We start from the raw sequence: 21,048 nt of genomic DNA on the forward strand, positions 1-21,048 counted from the left end.
GCGTCATGGAAGAAATAACAGAGAGAAATTTGGAACAATAACAGCTTTTTTTTTCAGCAGGTGGACTTTGCTTATGTATTAGAATATTACATTTCAGAATCTTCTGCAGATGTCAGCCCGTATGCAGTGTTATACTCCGTATGATCGAAATGAGCCGGGTCAGTTTGGTAGAAATATACCATAAAGAATTCAATTAAGATAATCTTCAAGCCAGGCCGTGGTGGCGCACACCTTTAATCCCAGCATTTGGGAGGCAGAGGCAGGCGGATCTCTGTGAGTTCGAGACCAGCCTGGTCTACAGAGCTAGTTCCAGGACAGGCTCCAAAACCACAGAGAAACCCTGTCTCGAAAAAAAAAAAAAACAAAAGATAATCTTCAAAAGAAAAGAGACCTGAAAGAACCTGAGGGCCAAGAGTTAGGAACTGAAAGGCCTCAGTGGTCAAGCTGTCACCCGCATTTGTTTTGTGAGTGGCCAGTTGGTGACTACAAGCCCATGTAAAGATTTCACACCATCTTTGCCCTATTGGAGTGTGATCTACTGATGCCAGAGTGCTTTCTCAGGGAAAAAAAAAACCGTTCTCTTTTTTCTCTATTTTATTTTTTAAACTATTTTAACTGTACTCTCCTCTTTTTATTTCTTTCTTTTTTATAAATAAATTAATTGAAATTTTTCACTGGTCTTCTTTGATCCTAGTCAGATCACTCATTTGAAGGAGACAAACAACAAAACAAAATAAAGGTGGGAAAAACACTTACCTGTGGTTAGCATTACGATAACAGCTCAGTCTTCAGTAGTGGAACTTTTTTGTTTGCCACTCTCGATCGACTGGAAGGAAAACACGCACCATAGCGCAGTTTCCTTTATCATTTGCCAGGAATTCCCTTGTGAGGGCTTTATCTCCTCTGCCACCTCTCTGTACCTAGGACACATTTAGTGAGGGCTTCCCAAGTGCCAGACAGTGCACTAAGGCTAGAATCCCCGGGTAATAGAGCCACGTGTTTACAGCCTCCAACCAACTTCTTCTTTGCCAGAAAAGAAAGATGATAAAACAGCAATGAGCCCAGTGGTGTGGTAGTCATTGGGAAAGCAGCCCAAGGGCCCCTTTCTCACATGCTCCTGATGTTTGCCGGTCTCGAAGCAAGATAGCAAGTGAACGCCATGTTTATGTGCTTAAAAGCTATGAAACAATCTAACAGCTTAAATAAAAATGTGATTTCAGAAACTGACAAATAAGCCCCTTATAATGACCTAAAAGTCTGGGCTTGAATTTACATTTCCTGACTTACGATTCTGTTTCAGAATGCCGCTGGAGACCGGGCGGTGGTGGCGCACGCCTTTAATCCCAGCACTCGGGAGGCAGAGGCAGGCGGATCTCTGGGAGTTCGAGACCAGCCTGGTCTACAAGAGCTAGTTCCAGGACAGTCTCCAAAGCTACAGAGAAACCCTGTCTCAAAAAACCAAAAAAAAAAAAAAAAAAAAGAATGCCGCTGGAGTAGACCTGGATGCTGAGCAAGTCAGCAGCCCAAGAACAGTGTTTCCTGTGGGCATTTTATCTTGTCAACTAGCCTGGACTTAGTGTCACCCAGGAAGCTGGTGAGGCACACCTCTGAGTGTGTCTATGCGGGCTTACCCAGAGAGACTCAGAACTGAGGATGGGATTGACTATTTGAGCACAGAACCCTAGTGCCCTGGTGAACCAAAGATTACGCTAGCGCCACAGAATTCCTTTGCCCAGGGGGAGGGCTGCCACCAAATGTCACAGAAAAGCAAATTCCAAAGCAGGATCCCTTCTGGCTGAGGTTTAACTTGCTCGTTTTCACTTTTTGGCATTGCCCTGGTGACTTCAGCATCCACACATTATGTACCCTGGTTCCAGTGTCTCTCAGCATCCTTAACTTCATCAGATTTTTGCCTCATCTAGCCCCCAGCGGGTCTGGAGTCCTTCAACTTGGGAAAATAACTACCTCCAAGGCCTCAGATGTGGGCCTTCTCCCTGTTAATGACCCTTTTGCTCCCCTACCTCTCACTGACCCGACACTGCTCCTGACGATATTTCTTTACATTGTATTTGGTTTTTTTTAGCTTGTTTTGAATATGAAAATCAAAACAGGATGCTTGACTAGCCTCACTATGCACACACTCCTCTCCTCTGTACTACGTGAGGGAATGGGGACCTCCCAGGATGGGGGCGCTACCTAAGGACTGAAGGAACAGCGCCCGCAGTGAGTCTGCATACACTTGCCCTGTTCTTCCACACACTGTCCTGGGCTGTCAGTATCGCCCACGTATTGGTCATCTTGGAGTGAACAGACAATGAACGGTTTTCTGGAGAAATTTTGCCAACCTAACAGCTAGCTTTGAGGCTCTCACTTAAAAGTATGCATGTTAAGCGGCTTTGACATGGATAAAATGTTACTTTTTTTATGTTACTTTTTTTCTCCAGCTGCTCCGCCCTCCCCTCCCTCTTTGCTCAGATGTGCCTCCCCAGGCAGTGGCATGTTCTCTGCCGTGCGCCATGGCAGCTAGTACCCGGCTATGGCTAGCTACGTTTCAATTAATTAAAATTAAATTAGCTCCTCCAAGATACTAGTTTCATTTCAAGTGTTCACTAGCCTCCATATTATGCCCGCCATATTGGGCAGCAGAGCAGTCTCTATGGACGCCCTAGAAAGAACACAGGTATAGGGACAGAAAGAACCTCATCTTTTCTGTCCCCGCTTCATGTTTTCTTAGACTCTCAACAATGGACACTCTTTCAAAGTTTCAATCAAGCTATGTAATAGAAATGCAAATACTTGTGAAGTGTTTGGCATAACGCCCAACGCATTTTTAACTGCTTAATAAATTATAAATGAATAAAGGTCAGAAATTCAAACTCTTTCAGGAACCCCCTACACAACATAGGTTATTGCCATTGCTCCTGGTTGCCCCGGGAAATAAATGATTAGACCCTATTGCTGAAGGTACAGCATGCTGTTTATGGGACATAGAAAAATCAAGCTGGGACTGACCTGAACACTTCGTCCCCACTGGCTAGCCTTCATGGTGCCAGACGGTGCTACACAGGTAAACGGGAAAGAGAAAACAGCAGTAGTCTTACCCCCCTGGTGACCTCTGCGCTGTAGAGCACCAACCTGCCAGACAAGATGTGCTTACTGGGGGAATAGCGGCATGACTGTTATGTTAGGGGTCGCTCACCAACCGCCTTTGATTGAATTTGAGGTCTGCTCCACGGGAAAGAGTTCTTGCCTGGTACTGTAAGTCTAGTCAAAAGCCCTAGAGGGGAACCTACTGCTGTTGTCTTTCTAAATAGACCTGTTGTCACCCTGCCTTCCAGATGTTGGTGTGTGTACACATGGATTAGTGGCTGCTCCCAGCCTTGGCCAGAGAAGCTCCTCTCCCAGTGAGCAGTAGGGAAGCGAAGCAAAGACTCATAACTAGTCAAAGTGCTAAGAAAAAGTGACGGCTGAGCGCTCATCGCTAACTGGGACGTTGACAACAAAGGGACAGACTATGTGACGGAAGTTGTGTGATGTGCTGTGTTCTGGCCATAACACGGCCGTTACACCCTTGAGCTCACTGCCGCGAGGGTCCTCTGCACCAGCAAGCCGGCATCAAAGGGAAGCACGGTTGGATTGAATGGGGCTTTCTAAGACAGAGAGAGAAGAAAGAAGAGAGGGAGAGAGGGAATACATGAAGTAGGGTGAGGGACGTGTTGTGGGGTGACTACAGGGACTACAAGGGAAGAGTTGGAGGTTGCTGTGATAAAGATTCATTGTTTATGTTTCAAATTGTTAAAGAACAAATAAAAAGTAGTCTATTTAAAACTTTTGAGATTGGGCGGTGGTGGCACACGCCTTTAATTCCAGCACTCAGGGGGTAGAGGGAGGTAGATCTCTGTGAGTTCAAGGCCAGCTGGGTCTATAGAGCTAGTTCCAGCACAAGTTCCAAAGCTACACTGAGAAACCCTGTCTTGGAAAAACTACAAAAACAAGCAAAAACAAAACAACAAACCAGTAAAACTTTTGCAATTCAACTTAGACCTGAACTTTACCTTTAGATCCTCAGTGCTCAGCAAACTCTGCTGGACACCCCCCGCCCCCATCAAACCACATTTAAAATTCCGTACAAACTAGACACGGTTGTTCGTGCCTGCGATCACAGCACTCTGATGGGGAGGCAGAAGGATCATGAGCTTGGAGCCAGGCTACCCTACAGTGCAAGACTGCTTTTAAAACAATTAATGAGTTGACTAATAAAATGATAATAGAGAATATCTGCATATTTTTTGTTTCTTCCTTCTATCAAATAAAAAAAATTGTCTCAGAGAAACCAGATCTCAAGCTTAAGCCCATTAATTGACCCAGAAGATTCTTGATTCCCAAATCATTCCTGACATTTAATTCTGGAACATGTTTAGCAAATGTCTGTACTCACACAAGAGGAAATCTGTCAGCTGTCTGGGTTTGAATTTCAGAGCACGGAGGCAAAACTCATGCCACCCCCCCCCCAGTTTCTCTTGGAAGTGAAACCCAAATAAGTTATACCCCACCTTATCCATTCCTTTGGATCAGTATCAAAAACTGAGAGGGAGGAGCGCCAGCATTGTAGCCCGACTGCTCACAGAGCAGCCCCGGCAGAAGGGCACGCTCTGGTTAGGAATGCCGGCAGCCAGCGCCAAAAGAAGTCCAGATCCTCTCAGCCACTCTTGGGATAGCCCCAACCTCCAACACACAAACAAGGAAAGTGCTGAGTGACCTATGGCTCTTTGCATGAAGCTCATAGAACCACTAACATCCACTTAGGCAGTCTGCCATCCCCCAAGTGAAGGCTCTGCTTCTGTTTCTGTGTCATTGTGTTCTAGATGGCTACAGGAGGATTTCCTCCCCAAACCCAGGACACAAAATCCTTGTGGTAGAAAGACCAAAAGAGCAGCAGCAGGTGGACACATACCAACCAGGTGAGTTTTTATTGCCAACTTGCCACCACCTAGACTCACCTGAGAAGACCTCAATCAAAGAGATGTCTCCCTCGTGCTGGGATTAAAGTTGTGTGCCACCATGCTGAGCTTCAGGGATTTTCATACAGCAACAAAGACCGGACCAAGACATGCACACATAAAGAGGGTGTCTTAGTAAGGGCTACTGTTGCTGTGACGAAACACCATGAGCACAGCAAGTTAGGGAGGAAAGGGTTTATTCGACTGGGCTTCCACATTGTAGTCTGTCACTGAAGGAAGTCAGGACAGGAACTCAAACAGGGTAGGAACTCGGAGGCAGGAGCTGATGCAGAAGCCACGGAGGGGTGCTGCTTACTGGCTTGCTTCTGGCCTGCTTTCTCTAAGAAACCCAGGACCACCAGCCCAAGGATGGCACCACCCACAATGGGCTGTACACTTTGCCATCAATCACTAATAAAGAAAAGGCCTTACAGCCAGATTTTATGGAGGCGTTTTCTCAATTAAGGTTCCCTTCTTTCAGATAATTCTAGCTTGTGTCAAATTGATATAAAACTAGCCAGCACAGATAGAAACAAAGGCAGACAGAAAACTTACTATGTAGGTACCCATCATATTTACATGCAAATGTACCATTTAGCACAGCTTCCTTCTTCTGATCACGGGTGATAGTTGGCACCAGTCTGGGATGTGGACCCAGGCCTTTCCTAGCCAGAGTTCAGGCATCCACGCTTCAGTGGTCAGAGTTCTGTGGAGCCTATTCTAACTCTAGACTTACCTTCCATTCTAGTAGCAGAGACCCGCCCTCAGGCCCTATCCCTCCAGACACCGCCCACTCTCCTGCTGAGACCGCTATCAGTATTTGTTCATCCCCATTTCGTTAAGCCTGGATCGCAATCTTCCCTTGGCAGCCAGCCCCTGGGTCTGGCTCATCGTGTTCAGCCCCGCCATGAGCATTCCGCTTCTTTTCCAGCTGTGGATCGGAAGCTAAGGCCATGGTGATGGGACAGGGCCATAGCTACTTCCTGCCTATTTACCTCAAAGTGCCATCATTCTCGGGTACCCTCTTCCCATCAGGCACCAGGCTTGGTTAATGTCAGACCTTGCAGTCCCCCAAACAATTCATGAGCCCCCCAAATTTATTAAGCATGTTAGTTACCTTCCTTGTCACTGTGGCCAAAATGCCTGACTCTGACGACGGAGTTGGAAGAATTGTTTGGCTCAGAGTGTCCGAGGACTCAGTCCATGAGCACTTGACTGCATGTTCTTGGGTATAGCATCATGGCATTGGTTTGCAGTAGCAAGGGTTCTCACTTAGAGACAGAAAATAGAAGAAGGAAGGAAGGGAGGGAGGGAGGGAGGGAGGGAGGGAGGGAGGAAGGAAGGAAGGAAGCAAACGAGCTACAAGAAGGTGACAGGACAAGATACACCCCCAGGGACACGCTTCCTCTGACCCCTAGAATCTCTTCCTTTTTACTACCTCTCATTAATACCACCATACTCTAAACTCATCAATGGATAAATTCAGTCATTATGTCAGAACTAATTGGCTCTGGAAACACATACACAAACATACACACAAACACACATACTCTCTCACACACTTATATACACAATCACACACTCGCGCTTCTATACATTCACAAAGACACTCACACGCTGACACATACTCATACACTCTCACACACTTATATACACATTCACACACTCATACACACATGCACACACACACACATATATATATACATACTCACACACACACATATACACAGTCACACTCATGCATTCGCATACTCATACACACTCAAAAACTTTGGAGGAAAGGGTTTATCTCTGCTAACAGCTCTCAGGATCTAGTCTACCATCAAAGGAAGTCAGGGCAGGAACTCAAGGCAGGAATCAGTGGGCAAGGTCTACTAACATCAGTCTTAAAACAATGCCTCAGACTTGCCTATGGGCCAATTGATGGAGGTGATTCCACAGTCAAGACTCCTTCTTCTCAGATGACTATAGCTTCAGTCAAGTTGACCAAAAAAAAAATCTGTGCACCATCTCCAGCCAGTTGGTTCTTATCCTTAGAGTTATCCCTCATAGTCACAAGAAGATTGCCACAGCTGTAAGAATCATGTCCACATATGCATACATATATCTACAGGTAGGAAGAGGAAGATGTCTCCTTATGCCCCCTCCCGACATCAGAAAGAAAAACTTTCCCCAGAAACACTATAAAAGTTGTACATATAAATTCATCAACTGGGGTTGACTTGCGTGCTCATACCATAATAATAATAATAAAGGCATGTTGCAGTTTTAGACTGGCCACAAGGATGAAAGTTGAAGAAATAATAGTCGCTGGAAAGCTAATAATATTAGACACACTTGCATGATATCTAATCACAGTTTCAGTAGGTTTAGTTGATCTTGGCAGAGAAGCCATGGTGCGGCAGCCCAGTTCATAGCAGAGGGAGCCTGTGGCCAAAGCTCTTCACATATCTGTACAACAGGAAGCAGAGAGCAGGACAATATCCAGGGGTCTAAGCATAACCTTACTTCCCTGTTGTGGAATATTAGTTGAAGATTGTCACATTCATTTATACTGTGGAACATTTGTTTAATGATGTAAAGATGTGGTGCATTCTTTGATGTGGCATTTGTTTAACTCTGTGAAACTGTGTTACCTTGCCTGTCTAAAACACCTGATTGGTCTAATAAAGAGCTGAATGGCCAATAGCAGGGAAGGAGAAAGGATAGGTGGGGCCGGCAGGCACAGAGAATAAGTAGGAGGAGAAATCTGGGGAGGAGAGACTGAGGACAGAGGGAAGGAGAGGAGGATGTCAGGGACCGGCCACCCAGCAACACAGCAAGCCACGTAGTGAGAAGTAAAGAAAGGTATACAGAAAGGTAAAAGTCCAGAGGCAAAAGATTGATGGGGCAATTTAAGTTAAGAAAAGCTAGTTAGAAACAAGCCAAGCTAAGGCCAGGCATTCATAAGAAAGACTGAGACTCCATGTGATTATTTGGGAGCTGAATGGTATATCCCCCAAAGACCAAAGAGTAAAAAAATAGTCAACTACAGCACCTTGTAACAAATACCTGCCAACTAGGGACCACATCCTAGGGTTTTCATAACTTCCCCAAGATAGTACCTCCATCCGTTCAAAACACAAATATGAGCTGTCAGTCTCCAGCACATGGAGCAGCGGCACACCTCTATACTCTGGAAGGGGAAAAGCCCATATGTCACTCAGGCATGCTCTTGATTCTTCGGCAAGGCTTCATAGAGGCCATCCCTTCCTGCAGTGCCTGTGGGATCAAAGCAGAGGATGTCAACGTTCCTTCCCAAGAGAAATCCCGGAAGTGCCCTTTCCACACACATACAGCCTGTGTGCTGCGGAGTTTGAACTGTCAACTTGGCACAACCTAGAGTCACCTAGGAAGAGAGTCTTAAAGAGGAATTATCTAGATCAGGTTAGCCCATGGGCATGTCTGAGGAGAAATTGTCTTGATTGATAATTGATGTTGGAGGTTCAACCCACTGTGGTTTCCCTAGACAGAGGTCCTGGACCATATAAAAAGGATAAAGATAGCTGAAGACAAATAAAAGATGCTTTTATTCTAGCTGTGCTGTTGACTATGGATGTGCTGTGCCTGGGGGTTTAAGTTCCTGCCTTAATGCCTCCAAAATGATGGAGGCGTTATTGTGAGCCACATATGCCCTTTGGGGTGGTTTGGGTGAGGCTGGCCCCCATAGGCTCCCATATCTGCATGCTTGGTCTACAATTGATAAGATGTCTGGAAAGGATTATGAGCTGTGGCTTTGTTGGAGGAGCTATGTCACTAGGAGTGCCCTTGTTCAAAGGCCTACCCAGGCCTCCTGCTCGCTCTCTCTCTCTCTCTCTCTCTCTCTCTCTCTCTCTCTCTCTGCTTCCTGCCAGTGAATGAGGATGTAGCTCTTGCCTACTTCTCAGCACCATGCCAGCCTGTGTGCCACCATGTTCCTCAGCATGATGATCATGTGCTCCCCGATATGACAATCACGACCCAACCCTTTGAAACTCTAACCAAGCTCCCAGTTCAGTACTTTCTTTTGTAAGAGTTGCTGAGTTCACGATGTCTCTTCAAAGCAATAGAACAATAACCAAGGCAACCTTCTACCTTTATGTAGCTTTTTGTAGTAACTGGATGTTTCTCTCACACCTACCAGTTCCCAAATAACCATTCTGGGACTTAATATTAACTACAAACTGTTTGGCCAATGGCTCAGGCTTTTCACTGGCTAGTTCTATATATAAATTAACCCATTTCTAATAATCTGTGTATTGCCACATGCCCCGTGGTTTACCATTAATGCTCTGGTATCTTATTCCTTTGGCTACTGAGTCCACCTTCTTTCCCTCTGTATCTCTGTTTGGATTTCCCGCCTGGCTCTATTCTGCCTGGCTATTGGTCAAATCAGCTTCTTTATTAACCAAGGGTAATAAAACATAGTCACAGCATACAAAAGGGCATCCCATATCATCTAGTAGGGAATTTTTTTTAAAATCATAGCTACAGAGAAGAACTAGAACAATCCATCAGGCTGAGAATTATCCCCGAACAGACACAAGGCCCATGTGTAGAGGTACTTGAAATGACTTCCTCAGTGTTCAGATACTGAGGAGGCCTGGCTATGGTGGTGCATGATTTTAATCCCGGCACTGGGAAAGAAAGGGCAAGTGCCTCTCTGTGAGTTGAGGCCAGCCTGATCTACATAGAGAGTTCCAGGCCAGCCAGGGCTATGTAGGTCCTGTCTTTAACAACAAACAAACAAACAAACAAACAAACTCTGAGCAGCTAGAAAGTGCTTGATGCCCAAGAATGAGGACCCAGAGTCGATCCCCCAAAGTCCACATTAAGAATGACGACAACAACAACAACAACAAAAGCCTGGTGTAGTGATGCAGCTGTAATCCCAGAGCAGAGGACCCTGCGGCTTGATGGCCAGCTGGTCTAGTTGAATCAACAAGCTCCAAGTTCAATAAGAGGATCTGTCTCAAAAAATAAAGTGGAGAGTGATTTAGGAAGACCCCATATGTCAACATCTGGCCTCCGCATGTTCATGCACACATCTGCAAACACACACACAGAACTAAATGATTTGGGAAGACCCTGTATGTCAACATCTGGATCCCACATGTTCATGCACACATCTGCAAACACACACACACATATAGTTCTAAGTGATTTGGGAAGACCCTGTATGTCAACATCTGGCCTCTACATGTTCATGCACACATCTGCAAACACACACACACAGTACTAAGTGATTTGGGAAGACCCCGTATGTCAACATCTGGCTTCCACATGTTCCTGCACACATCTGCAAACACACACACACACGCAATACTAAGTTGTAGGTAAGTACATATACACAGGCTGCCTAGCTCAAATGACCCTGCTGTCAAAGAAAACTGAACAACCCTGTCCATGGCCCAAAGAGAAGAGAATGGGCAGAAACCCCACCAGAAAGGGGATACTTTCCTGACCTTGCGGAAACTAAAACTCATCCTCGGGTCTAAGGAGGAATGCAGTTTCTGTCCTTGGCTGTCTTGGAAAGCTAAAATAGATCAGCACTTTTAGCATTCAGCTGGGGACGCATGCCCATGTCTGAATGAATACACACAAAATGCCAAGTGCCGGTTACACAGCCATGTAGAACCCAGACCATGTTACTCTGCAGAAGACACCTGGGAACCACAGAAGAGGGTCCCAGGCCACGGAGCTGAATAAATTACCTTTGCTTCAGTGTGTTCAGTGCTATTATGGGCATGTGACCAGAGGATGTGGGCATGCTAGTGGGCAGAGGGACAAGAGGCTAGATATCAGGAAAGCCCCGCATTAGGTCACCTTAGGTTCGTGGACAGTGCAGTCACTCGGGGTCAAAACAAGAACCTGAGTCATGAGGAAAGAGCTAGGAGGAATTCAGAAGTTCCATCAAACAAGGCAGGCTAAGGGAAAAAGGAAGGGCTTTGGAAGGCCTCTTAAGGTGGTTTGCAGGGGGAGGGAAATAGTTTTAAATGTCAGTTTCAGTATTTTTTTAATTTTGAGCCTGTTGTAATATGAGCAGCGGGGCTGCGTTCCTGGCACCCGGCCGCCCACATGGCTAGCTTTATACCCGAAATAAGAATAACTGTATTCTTTTAAACACTGCCTGGCCCATTAGTTCCAGCCTCTTATTGGCTAGCTCTTACATATTGATCTAACCCATTTCTAATAATCTGTGTAGCCCACGAGGTGGCTTACCAGGGAAGATCTTAACCTGCGGCTGTGTCAGGTGGGAGAATCATAGTGACTCCTGAATCTGCTTCTTTCTCCCAGCATTCTTTTCTGTCTACTCCGCCTATCTAAATTCTACCCTATCAGAGGGCCAAGCAGTTTCTTTATTAGTTAACCAATGAAAGCAACAGATAAGATACAAGACCTACCTCCATCATTTCCCCTTTTTCTGTTTAAACAAAAAAGAAAGGCTTTAACTTTATCATAGTAAAATTACATATAACAAAACAGTTATCAAGTAAGAATTACAATTACAATATTTATATCTGCTTATATATATATTTATATCTGCTTATATATATATGGCATCTTATTTCTCAAACTTATTTTGTTGTTATTTTTTTCCTTGTTTGTTTTCTAGATAAGGTCTCTCTACATAGCCCTGGCTAGCCTGGAACTCACTACATAGGCCAGGCTGACTTTGAACTCATAGAGAGCCACCTGCCTCTGCCTCCAGAGTACATGGTACCATCATGCCCAGCCATGGCCTTATTTTTTGAACCAGGGAATCTGACTGAACCTGAAGTTTACCATTTGGGCTGCTTGATTAGCAAGTCTCAGGGGCTGTCCTGTCTCTGTTCCCCAAGGCTGGAGTCGCAATCATTGTGGCCATGGCACTTTTTATGTGGGTATTGGGAATCCGAATTCAAGTTCTCTAGCTTTTATAGGGAGGCTCCTATCCACTGAACCAACTCTTTCCCATAACTTTATTAATTTTTATTTTATTTTTCATGTGTTTGTGGGGGGGATTTGTGTGCCACAGTGCCAGTATCCATGTGGAGTCACAGGGCAGCTTTTGAGGGTCAGTTCTCTCCTTCTGTCTTGTGAATATGGGGATCAAACCGAGGCTCCATGGCACATGAGCAAGTGACTTTACCTACTGAGCCATCTTCCCAGTCCTTATTAATTTGTAGATAAAAGCTCACACAGCCCGGGCTGTTCTCAAGATCACTGTGTAGCAGAGGATGACCTTGAGCTGCTGGTCTTCCTGCCACTGCCTCTCAAGCACTGAGATTTCAGGTATACACTGCCCTTCCCAATGTAGCAACACTGCAGATGGAATCTAGGGATTGGTACAGGATAAGCAAACACTCTACCAACTGAGATCCGTTCTCAGCACCTTCTTTTATTTCTAGGTCTCCCTCCACACATACATTTGTGCATATGTGTGTGGCACACGTATCCTTTGTGTGGTGTGTGGACATATGTAGAAGGCAGAAGTTGACATCGAGTAATGTCCTTGATTTCTTTCCACCTTAATATTGATTACTAATTTTACTCTCGCATTTTGTAATCATTTGATAAGAATTCTGTGCGTATACAGTATGTTTGATCATATTCACCTCCAATTCCTTCTCCACCTTCCCTTAACCCACCTCCAAATCTATGATTCCCTGCCAACTTCATGTCCTCTTTTTTTTTTTTTTTTGTAAGCCGTGTTTGGTTTGCAGAATTCATTGGCACTTGGGTGCGGGGCCATCCACGGGAGCATGGGCAACCTACTAACGGCCACAGTCCAAAAGAAAAATGACTCTCCTTCCCACCGTGGCAGCCAACTGCCAACAGCTCCTCAGCTCGGAGAGGAGCCCCACGAGCTCCTCCCCCACCCGTGGTTGGATTTTGACTGCTTGATCGTGCACAGATAGCCACAGTTGGAGAGAGCTCAAGAGTGCCACAGCCATACCCCTCCAGAAGAGAGCACTTCAGAGCACGCCTCCCCACTTGACAGCTCGTGTGTTCTTTCTGTCCCCTCTTCTTTGATGTCCCCCGAGCCTCTGGAGGAAGGAAGGTTGACGTAAACATCCTATTTAGGGACGAGGACTCATCGTCATTTATTCTTAGCACTTTGACCGATTGCAGGTCTCTGAATTAATTGTACTACATTGAGAAAAAAGAGGCCTCTCTGACATACATCGAGAGCAGCACTAATTTACGTATATACGTACAAACACTTAAAAGATAGCTTAGTGACAGGAACATTTAACAGAGCAACAACAGTAGGTTCCCCCACCCTTGGAACTATGCCCATTCAGCCATAGACTTTGTTCTAAGTTCAAGGCACACATTTCATCCTGTAGAGCAGGCCTCATAGTCAAGCAGAAAGTGGTTGGTTACTCCTGTGATAGTAATGTCGCTGTTGCCCCAACAAATCTCACCCAGTAGGTTAGTATTGTGGTATGTAGGGTACAGCTCTGGGTAAGATATTCGTGGCTCTCCCACCCCCAGCAGACTGCATAACACCTTCTGGTGCCATGAAAGCTGGCCAGCAGATAAAATGTTTTCAGGGCAGTTCAGATTGGGTTCTTTATGTCCAGGAACCAAAATGTGTCTCTAGCAATAGAGTCTTCTTATCTGCTAATGTCTCTCAATGAACCTTGAACTCATTGACTCAGCTAGGCTGGCTACCCAATGATCTCCAGGGATTCTCCGGTCTCTTCCTCTCAAGTGCCAAAGATGCAAATGTGTATTGCCATGCCTTGCTTTTAAGTGTGTGCTGTGGCTCAAACTCAGGCTCACATACTAAAGCAGCGAGCACTGTAATGACTGGACTATCTCTCCAGCCCCAGGATGTAGGTTTTTAAGGTGTAGGCAATAAAGATCCGAGAGGTTCAACAACTGTCTGGGGGTTCTCACCTCTTAACTGGCAAAGTCAGAACACAGACCAAAGTAACTTTTGGGAAATTCTGTCTCAAGAAACACATGCTTTTCTGGGAAAGGCATTTAAAGATTATATCCAGGATCCAAAAGAAGTTTGCTGCTTGCCGAAAACAGCAACAGCAACAACCGAAGTTGGGAACAGCTACAGAACATGCTGGAGCCCTGCATTAGACCTTCAGCAAAATAGTAAAAACAACCAAAACAAATCAAATTTAAAAATCAATAAAAGCTAGTAGTAGAAAAGAAACAGCTTTCCTAAAAATTCAGACCCAGCTAAAGGAATGTCTCCGTGGTTTAGAACCTTCGCTGTGCCTGCAGAGGTTCGATTCCCACCACCCAGGCAGCTCATAGGAATGCCAGTTCTCAGACCTCTGCTCACAGTCACATGATAAAGATTTCTCCATGCAGGATCCTCTGGGAAACTGATGCACAGTGAGCTTGGGACTTGTGCTGCTCAATCCAACCCTTTCCCTGCCCTCTTCCCTCCCTCCACAGAGAAAGTTCCCGGGTGCCTTGAAAATCAGACATGCCGGAAAGACATGCCGTGGATAGTAAAAGATTCACTTTAGATTGAAGCAATCTGTCTGTGTTTTAATGGGCTTTGACTTCATCTACTAATTTCTTTTCTCAAATTAGCTTTATTCATTTTTAATCATTTCCTTTACTTTTTGAAATTATAATTTAATTATATTATTTCTTTCTTCCTTTTCATCCCTCCAAACCTTTCCATAACCCTCTTTGCTTTCTTTTCAGTCCATGGCTTCTTTTTTACTAATTGTTGTTATATACACATATGTACATGTACAGACACATATTCCTGAAGGGAGAACTACAACCTGCTCACTCTGTATAGTGTTACGTGCATGTATATTTGCAGGACTGCCCATCTGGTACTGGATAAACAGTTGGAGTGCTCTTCCCTGGAGAGGACTGTGTCTCCCATTCTCGGCATTCCTTAGTCGCCTGTCGTTCTTGTGTAGGGTTGAAGCCCCATGGGCTTTCACCTTCCATGCTAGTCTGTCTATTGTTGTCCTTGGTCAGCTCGTGTTTAAGCAGTCACACTGATAAGAATGAAAGGGTGTAGCTTCTGACATTACTAGGAGACAAATTCACAGCAGTCTCTCTTTATCTTCTGACCCTTTCAACCCTTCTGTCCCCTCTTCCACAATGTTCCCTGAGCCTTAGGTATAGGAGTGTTTCATAGATGTGTCGATTGATACTGGGCTCCACAACTCTGCATTTTGGTTGTTTGTGGCTTTCTATAATGGTCTCATTTTGTTGTGAAAAGAAGTTTTCTTGATGAGAGATGAGGATGATATTTATATGTAGGTATAAAGACAAATGTTTAGATTGCTGTTAGGTATAAATGCAGACTGTGCTTTGGTTTCCCGGTCACCCAGACATGAATAATCACACAGAAACTATATTAATTAAGACATTGCTTTGCCTATTAGCTCAGGATTCTTATTAACTAGCTCTTATATCTTAAATTAACCCATTTCTGTGTATCACCACAGGTTCTGGCGTCTGTCTCCTTCAGCAGCTACATGGTGTCTCCTTGACTCTGCCTACTCTATATATCTCTTCCAACCTGGCTATATTCTGCCCTGTCATAGGCCGAAGCAGCTTCTTTATTAACCAATGTTAATTAAACATAGAGCATAGAGGGGAATCCCACATCAGCGATTATGCTGGTTTAGTAAAGTGGTCATTGCAGGTTCTCCTCCAAGATCCATGACTTCACTAGCCCCAGGTGATTGGCTAGTTCCCAGTACTAGACATGGTTTCCCTCTCATTGAGCAGGCCTTAAGTCTATATAATTCGAGAGCTGTTGGTTACCCCCAAGGTATGCATGCCACTACCTCCCTCTTGGGTTATTCTGCCATTGATAGGACTCAGAGGCATCATAGCCTATTGGTTGCTTCTCTCATCTGGAAGCTTGCTTGGCATTTTCTGGTATCATAAAAGCTAGTCCTCAGGGAAGAGTCTTTTTTGTTTTTTTTTAAATATTTGTTTATTTATTATGTATACAATATTCTGTCTGTGTGCATGCCTGCAGGCCAGAAGAGGGCACCAGACCTCATTACAGATGGTTGTGAGCCACCACGTGGTTGCTGGGAATTGAACTCAGGAGCTTTGGAAGAGCAGACAATGCTCTTAACCACTGAGCCATCTCTCCAGCCCAGGGAAGAGTCTTTAAGTCAGTTCCATCACAAGGACCTCTGGATGTCTGCAGGACATGGTGTCGTTAGCAACAGGGACTTACCTCCCACCTCTGGGTTCAATCAAGGGCAACAGCAATAGCTTGTAATTTGGGGGGAAATCTCTTGAATAGCCCCAACTAACGCCACAAAAGAAGGCTTCTCACGCCTAGTGTTGGAATTTTTGTTAGATGGGCTCTTAGAGGAAGCATTGTCAGCCCAGATGACAAAAGTTTATTTAAACTATATATGTATATTTATACATTGAATTGCATGTACTAAAGGCTTTTAAAAGATAGTTAATAGTACACTTCCTTATGACATTTTCAGACAGTCTCTTCCTTCCTTCTGTATTTATCCCACTCCCGCCCCTAATTAGAGCCCACCTTTGTGTCCCATATCCCTCATCAGGTCACTGTACCCTGCTGGTCTCCTCCCTGTGGCTCCCCAGTCCCACTGCCCCGGCCAGGGTCCCTTGTTACTCTCCGGGTTTTTCAGTGACTCCAGGACACATGCTCACATCCGAAGATTTGGAACTGGAAGCCTCAGATGAGAAAGGGCATGCACTGCTGTCTTTCTGGGTCTGGGTTACCTCATTCAAGACAATCTTTTCTTGTTCCATCCATTTACCCGCAAAGTTCATAACATAATTTTCCTTTATAGCGCAATATAACCTGTTAACTTCCTTCGCATGAAGTCTAGGGAAGTTTGTGGCCAGACAAGAAAGCAGTTGCTATAACCAGCAGTATCACACTTCTCCCAGGGCTCAGGTGTGAGGCCAGCACCCGAGGACCAACTGCTGTTTGCCTATTTCACTACTGTTTCAAGGAAACAGTGGGCACGACTTGTGAGTAGTCTCATCTTATTCCAACACAGCATTGCTGGCCCACTGAGATCTTTCCAAATGACACAACCCAACGGCCTCTCTTTCTGAGACAGGGAAGCAGCAGTGCAGCATGGGAAATGGACTGGGGACACTGTGGAGGAAAATCAGCTTGTCCGAAGGAAGGGAGGGAAGAGTTTCAGCACCAAAACATCCGCATTCGCATTTCGCATATGTGAAGTAAAGGATGATGGAGACAAAACCAGGAAAGAGCTAGGGCACAGCAGGAGTCAAAGACAAACAGAGACAGGCTCGAAACAGCCACAAAGGAGGAAGCTGTTTTCCCCAGCCTCCTTCTGACTTTTGCCTGTGCAATGCTTGCAGCGAAAGCAAGAGGAACCCGAGTTAGTTAGGGGACAGTCCCGACAGGAGAGCTTGTGTGCTGTGCTGACTCCTGGCTGAACTACACTTGACTCTGGATGACAGCAGGGTAGTGTGCTCACACCTTCAGCTAATGAGGCAGGGGCCTAGAGCAGTTTCCTCCCTGCAGAGAGTTGCAAAGCAAGAGGTGTAAGCTGTGAGGTCAGCAGAGTTCATCTGCGGGGGAATTTCTCAGAGATGAACACAGGCCGTGAGATGATCACAATAGAACTTCGCCAATTACACTGTTTGTTCAAGGTGGGTAAAGAGTTTCCAGTACGCAGCATTACCAAACTGTTTGTAAATTTCGAAAGTCTCCCAGAGACGTATTATGCTTTAACATTAATGTTCCCTACAGCTGAGTTGAGGAGTCCTGCTCCAATTCTTTCAGCGTGGAACGCTTGGAAATTGCAGGAAGAAAGTGATTTAATTTAATCTGCATGTCACAAGGGCCTGCAAGCTAGAAGAGGACCTGGCTCAGAGCCCCTGAAAACCCTGAAGACGGACTGGGGACACACATGTAGTGACATTTTCTTAGAGTGGTAGTTTCTAACCTCTACCTTTTTGCTTGAGTGGTCCTAAGACATGTTTTTACACCAACTTAGCTGAACTGTGCAAACGCACGGTCAACTATTACTCTTGATGTCTCTGTGAAGGTGTCTGGAAGGGACTAACATTTAAATTGGTGGAGTAGAATTAAGCACATGTCTGGTCCTCCCTAATAATGGTGCCCAAGGCCTGGGAGGAACTCAGACCCATCTTCACTGGAGTGGAGGGAGTTTCCCAGCCTGGAAGGCCTCTGGATTTGAACAACACAGCATTGACTCTTCCTGAGTCTTCAGCCTGCTGGCATGCCCTGAAAACCATGGACTTGCCAGTCTCCCTAACCATGTGAGCCAGTTCCTCCTCCAACCTGCCTTCCTCTGCACACACCCTACCAGCTCTGCTTCTCTGGGAAAGCCCGGACTACTGCAAATGTCATTATGAGTTTTTAGAAAGAATGTTTTCTGGATTCTTTAAGTGTGCTAAATTGTGGACCCCCTTCCCAAGGAAATTGTACACAGACAAAAAAAAATATTTTATGCACTCCCCAAAATTTGGAGCATACCCGAGGATCTGCTTCCTTGAATTAAAATCCCCTGGGCCTCTGGTTAGTGAAAAGGATAAGCCCACTTCCTCTCCAAATGGCCTCACCCTGAGAACAACTCCTCGTGGTGGGAGAGGAAGGCCTCTAACTTCACACAGTTGCAGAAGTTCCAGAAAGGCCTCCAGCCCAGAACAAAACTCCAGAAAGAAATGATTCAAGGAAGAAGGGCTTGGGTTTCCAGAGGTTGTAGTTCGTGGTTGCTTAGCCCTTTGGCCCTGTACAACTGGGATGAATTTCATGGCAGGGGCACAGGGTGGAACAGGCTGTTCACATTGTGGTGAGCAGAAAAGCAATGGGGGATGGGTAGACAATCTCCCGGAGGATCCTCATAGACTGCCCTGCTTCCTCCGCCTACATCTCATCCCCTAAAGCTCCATCAACCTCCCCAGATAGCACCACCTGTCCTCAACATATGAGCCTTTGTCGGGGACACTTCATATCAAAACCACAGCTCCCTGCTTCTCCGAGAGGCCAGGGATTCCTCCTGTTGGGGTTGGGGCTTCTAGACAGAGTTGTGTTGCCTCCGATGGAATCCGGTGCTGTTCCCACACTTGGAGCAGCCCAGGCCAACTGGCAGCTGGTTAGCATCATAGCACCTGCTCCTTTCCTGCCCTCACAGATGAACTGTGGCAGCAGTGATGCCTGTCACCTCTGATCAGAGGTCCTTCTGCTGATGACAGTTTCTATTCTTTCTTCCTTTGCACCCAGCGATAAACTTCAAGTGCTCAGAGAGTTGCCGGCTGGAAGGAACTCAAAAGCACAAGGGACCAGAGGCCCGCTCTTCCCAAGCCCTGTACTAGACCAGAAGTTACCTTTTGATTTTGCTAAATTACTGAATTCTGCAAGTGGCTTGTCAGCATACTCTAATATAAGAAATGCTGCCATTAAAAAACAACGGTGCTAGAAACACTAGACAAGCATCAGTTTGGAAACCTAATGTTTGAAGGCCATCATTTCCCACTAATCTTAGCAGGGACTAACGCCGGAGTCTCACCTTGATGAGGACAGAGGGGTCCAAACACAGAGATGGCACTAAAGACTAGACTCCTGTTAGGTGCCAAATCCAGAAGGTGCCATCCTACAGTCCTCTGAAGTGCATAGCTTACCTGTCTGAGCAAGTAGCTGCTCCTGGGGCAGGGCGGTGGGAGAGGGACGGGGAGGGGGAAGGGAAGGGGGAAGTGGGCAGGGAGAGCATCCATCAGGAAGAACTAGGAAAAAGAGGAGAAGAATGATACAGAAGCCCTGTATGTCTGTCTCATGGCTTCATCCAGTGCCTTGTCCTTATCTAACAGTCGCCTCTGCAATTAAAACATCCCCTACTGCAGGGAAGCTCTGTAAGTGTGGAGGTAGTGACTCAAAACAGCTTCAGGAAGTCCCTGAAACTGACCAGATTCACTAGGACCCTCCCTCCCAAAGTAAGCAATAAAGCTGCTGAGAGTTGTTCTCAGACAAGTCAAACTGCAAAGAAGACACCAGACCATAAAACTCAGCACAGCCAGATTTAGGTGATATCCATATCTCGGTCTGTTGTGGGCTCCCTATCATGGCTTCCCTGCCTGGGGTGAGTCCACTACATGTGTGTAGCGCCTCCCCAGGAAAAGTGTTGTCACACAACACTTGGTCATTGCTGAGAGACCTGGAGAGTCTGTCTACAAGTCAACAAATCAGATTCCAAGGCAAATCCCAGCGTTTCAGCCGTCTGACTGTGGAAAGAAATACTACCTTTCCAGACACAGTTCTTGTAGGGTCTACCTTCAGTTAGTAGCTCCCAGAGAAAAGTGGGGCTGAAAGATGACCTACCTGTCAAACCATGAAGCTGGAAGGTAGGGACCATTAATGTGATTTATCATAGGAAAACTTTCTCTCTGATTCCAGCCTGTGGTTGGCTCCTTCCACGGACTGCTGTTTCTCTTTTCTAACTTTACATAATGTAACATTTCTAATACATCCGAAATACAAAATAGTGTTTCTGGCTGTCACTAACCTCAATAGTTACCAACCATGGAAACCTGGCTTCTCCTGTTCCTCCCAGTCCTTACCCTTTGTTCCCCTGTTCACTCAGTTGGACCATTTGGAGATGAACACCCTACATTGTTTCATTTCTTTCACACATATTGTAAAATGTATCTAAAACAAGGACTCCATTAGAAATATAACTGCAATCTCATTACCATACCTAAACTGCAAACTCACTCCTGTCAATGCACAAAATGTCCCCAGTTTTTTTGTATGCATGCATGTGTGCGTGCATGCATGCATGTGTGCGTGCATGCATGCATGTGTGCATGCATACCTGTCTGTGGGGGCATCAATGTCAAACGTCTCCCTTACTTGCTATATACCTTAGTGTGGTAGTTTAAATGTAATTGGCCCCCATATGCTCATAGGGAGTGACACTATTAGGAGGTGTGGCTTTGTTAGAGTGGGTGTGACCTTGTTGGAAGAAGTGTGTCACTTTATGAGAAAAGTGAGGGCGGGCTTTGAGTTCTCCTATGCTCAAGCTACGCCCAGTGTCACAGTTGGCTT

Source organism: Microtus pennsylvanicus, chromosome 15 (assembly GCF_037038515.1).
Source record: "Microtus pennsylvanicus isolate mMicPen1 chromosome 15, mMicPen1.hap1, whole genome shotgun sequence".
Lineage (NCBI taxonomy): Eukaryota > Metazoa > Chordata > Mammalia > Rodentia > Cricetidae > Microtus > Microtus pennsylvanicus.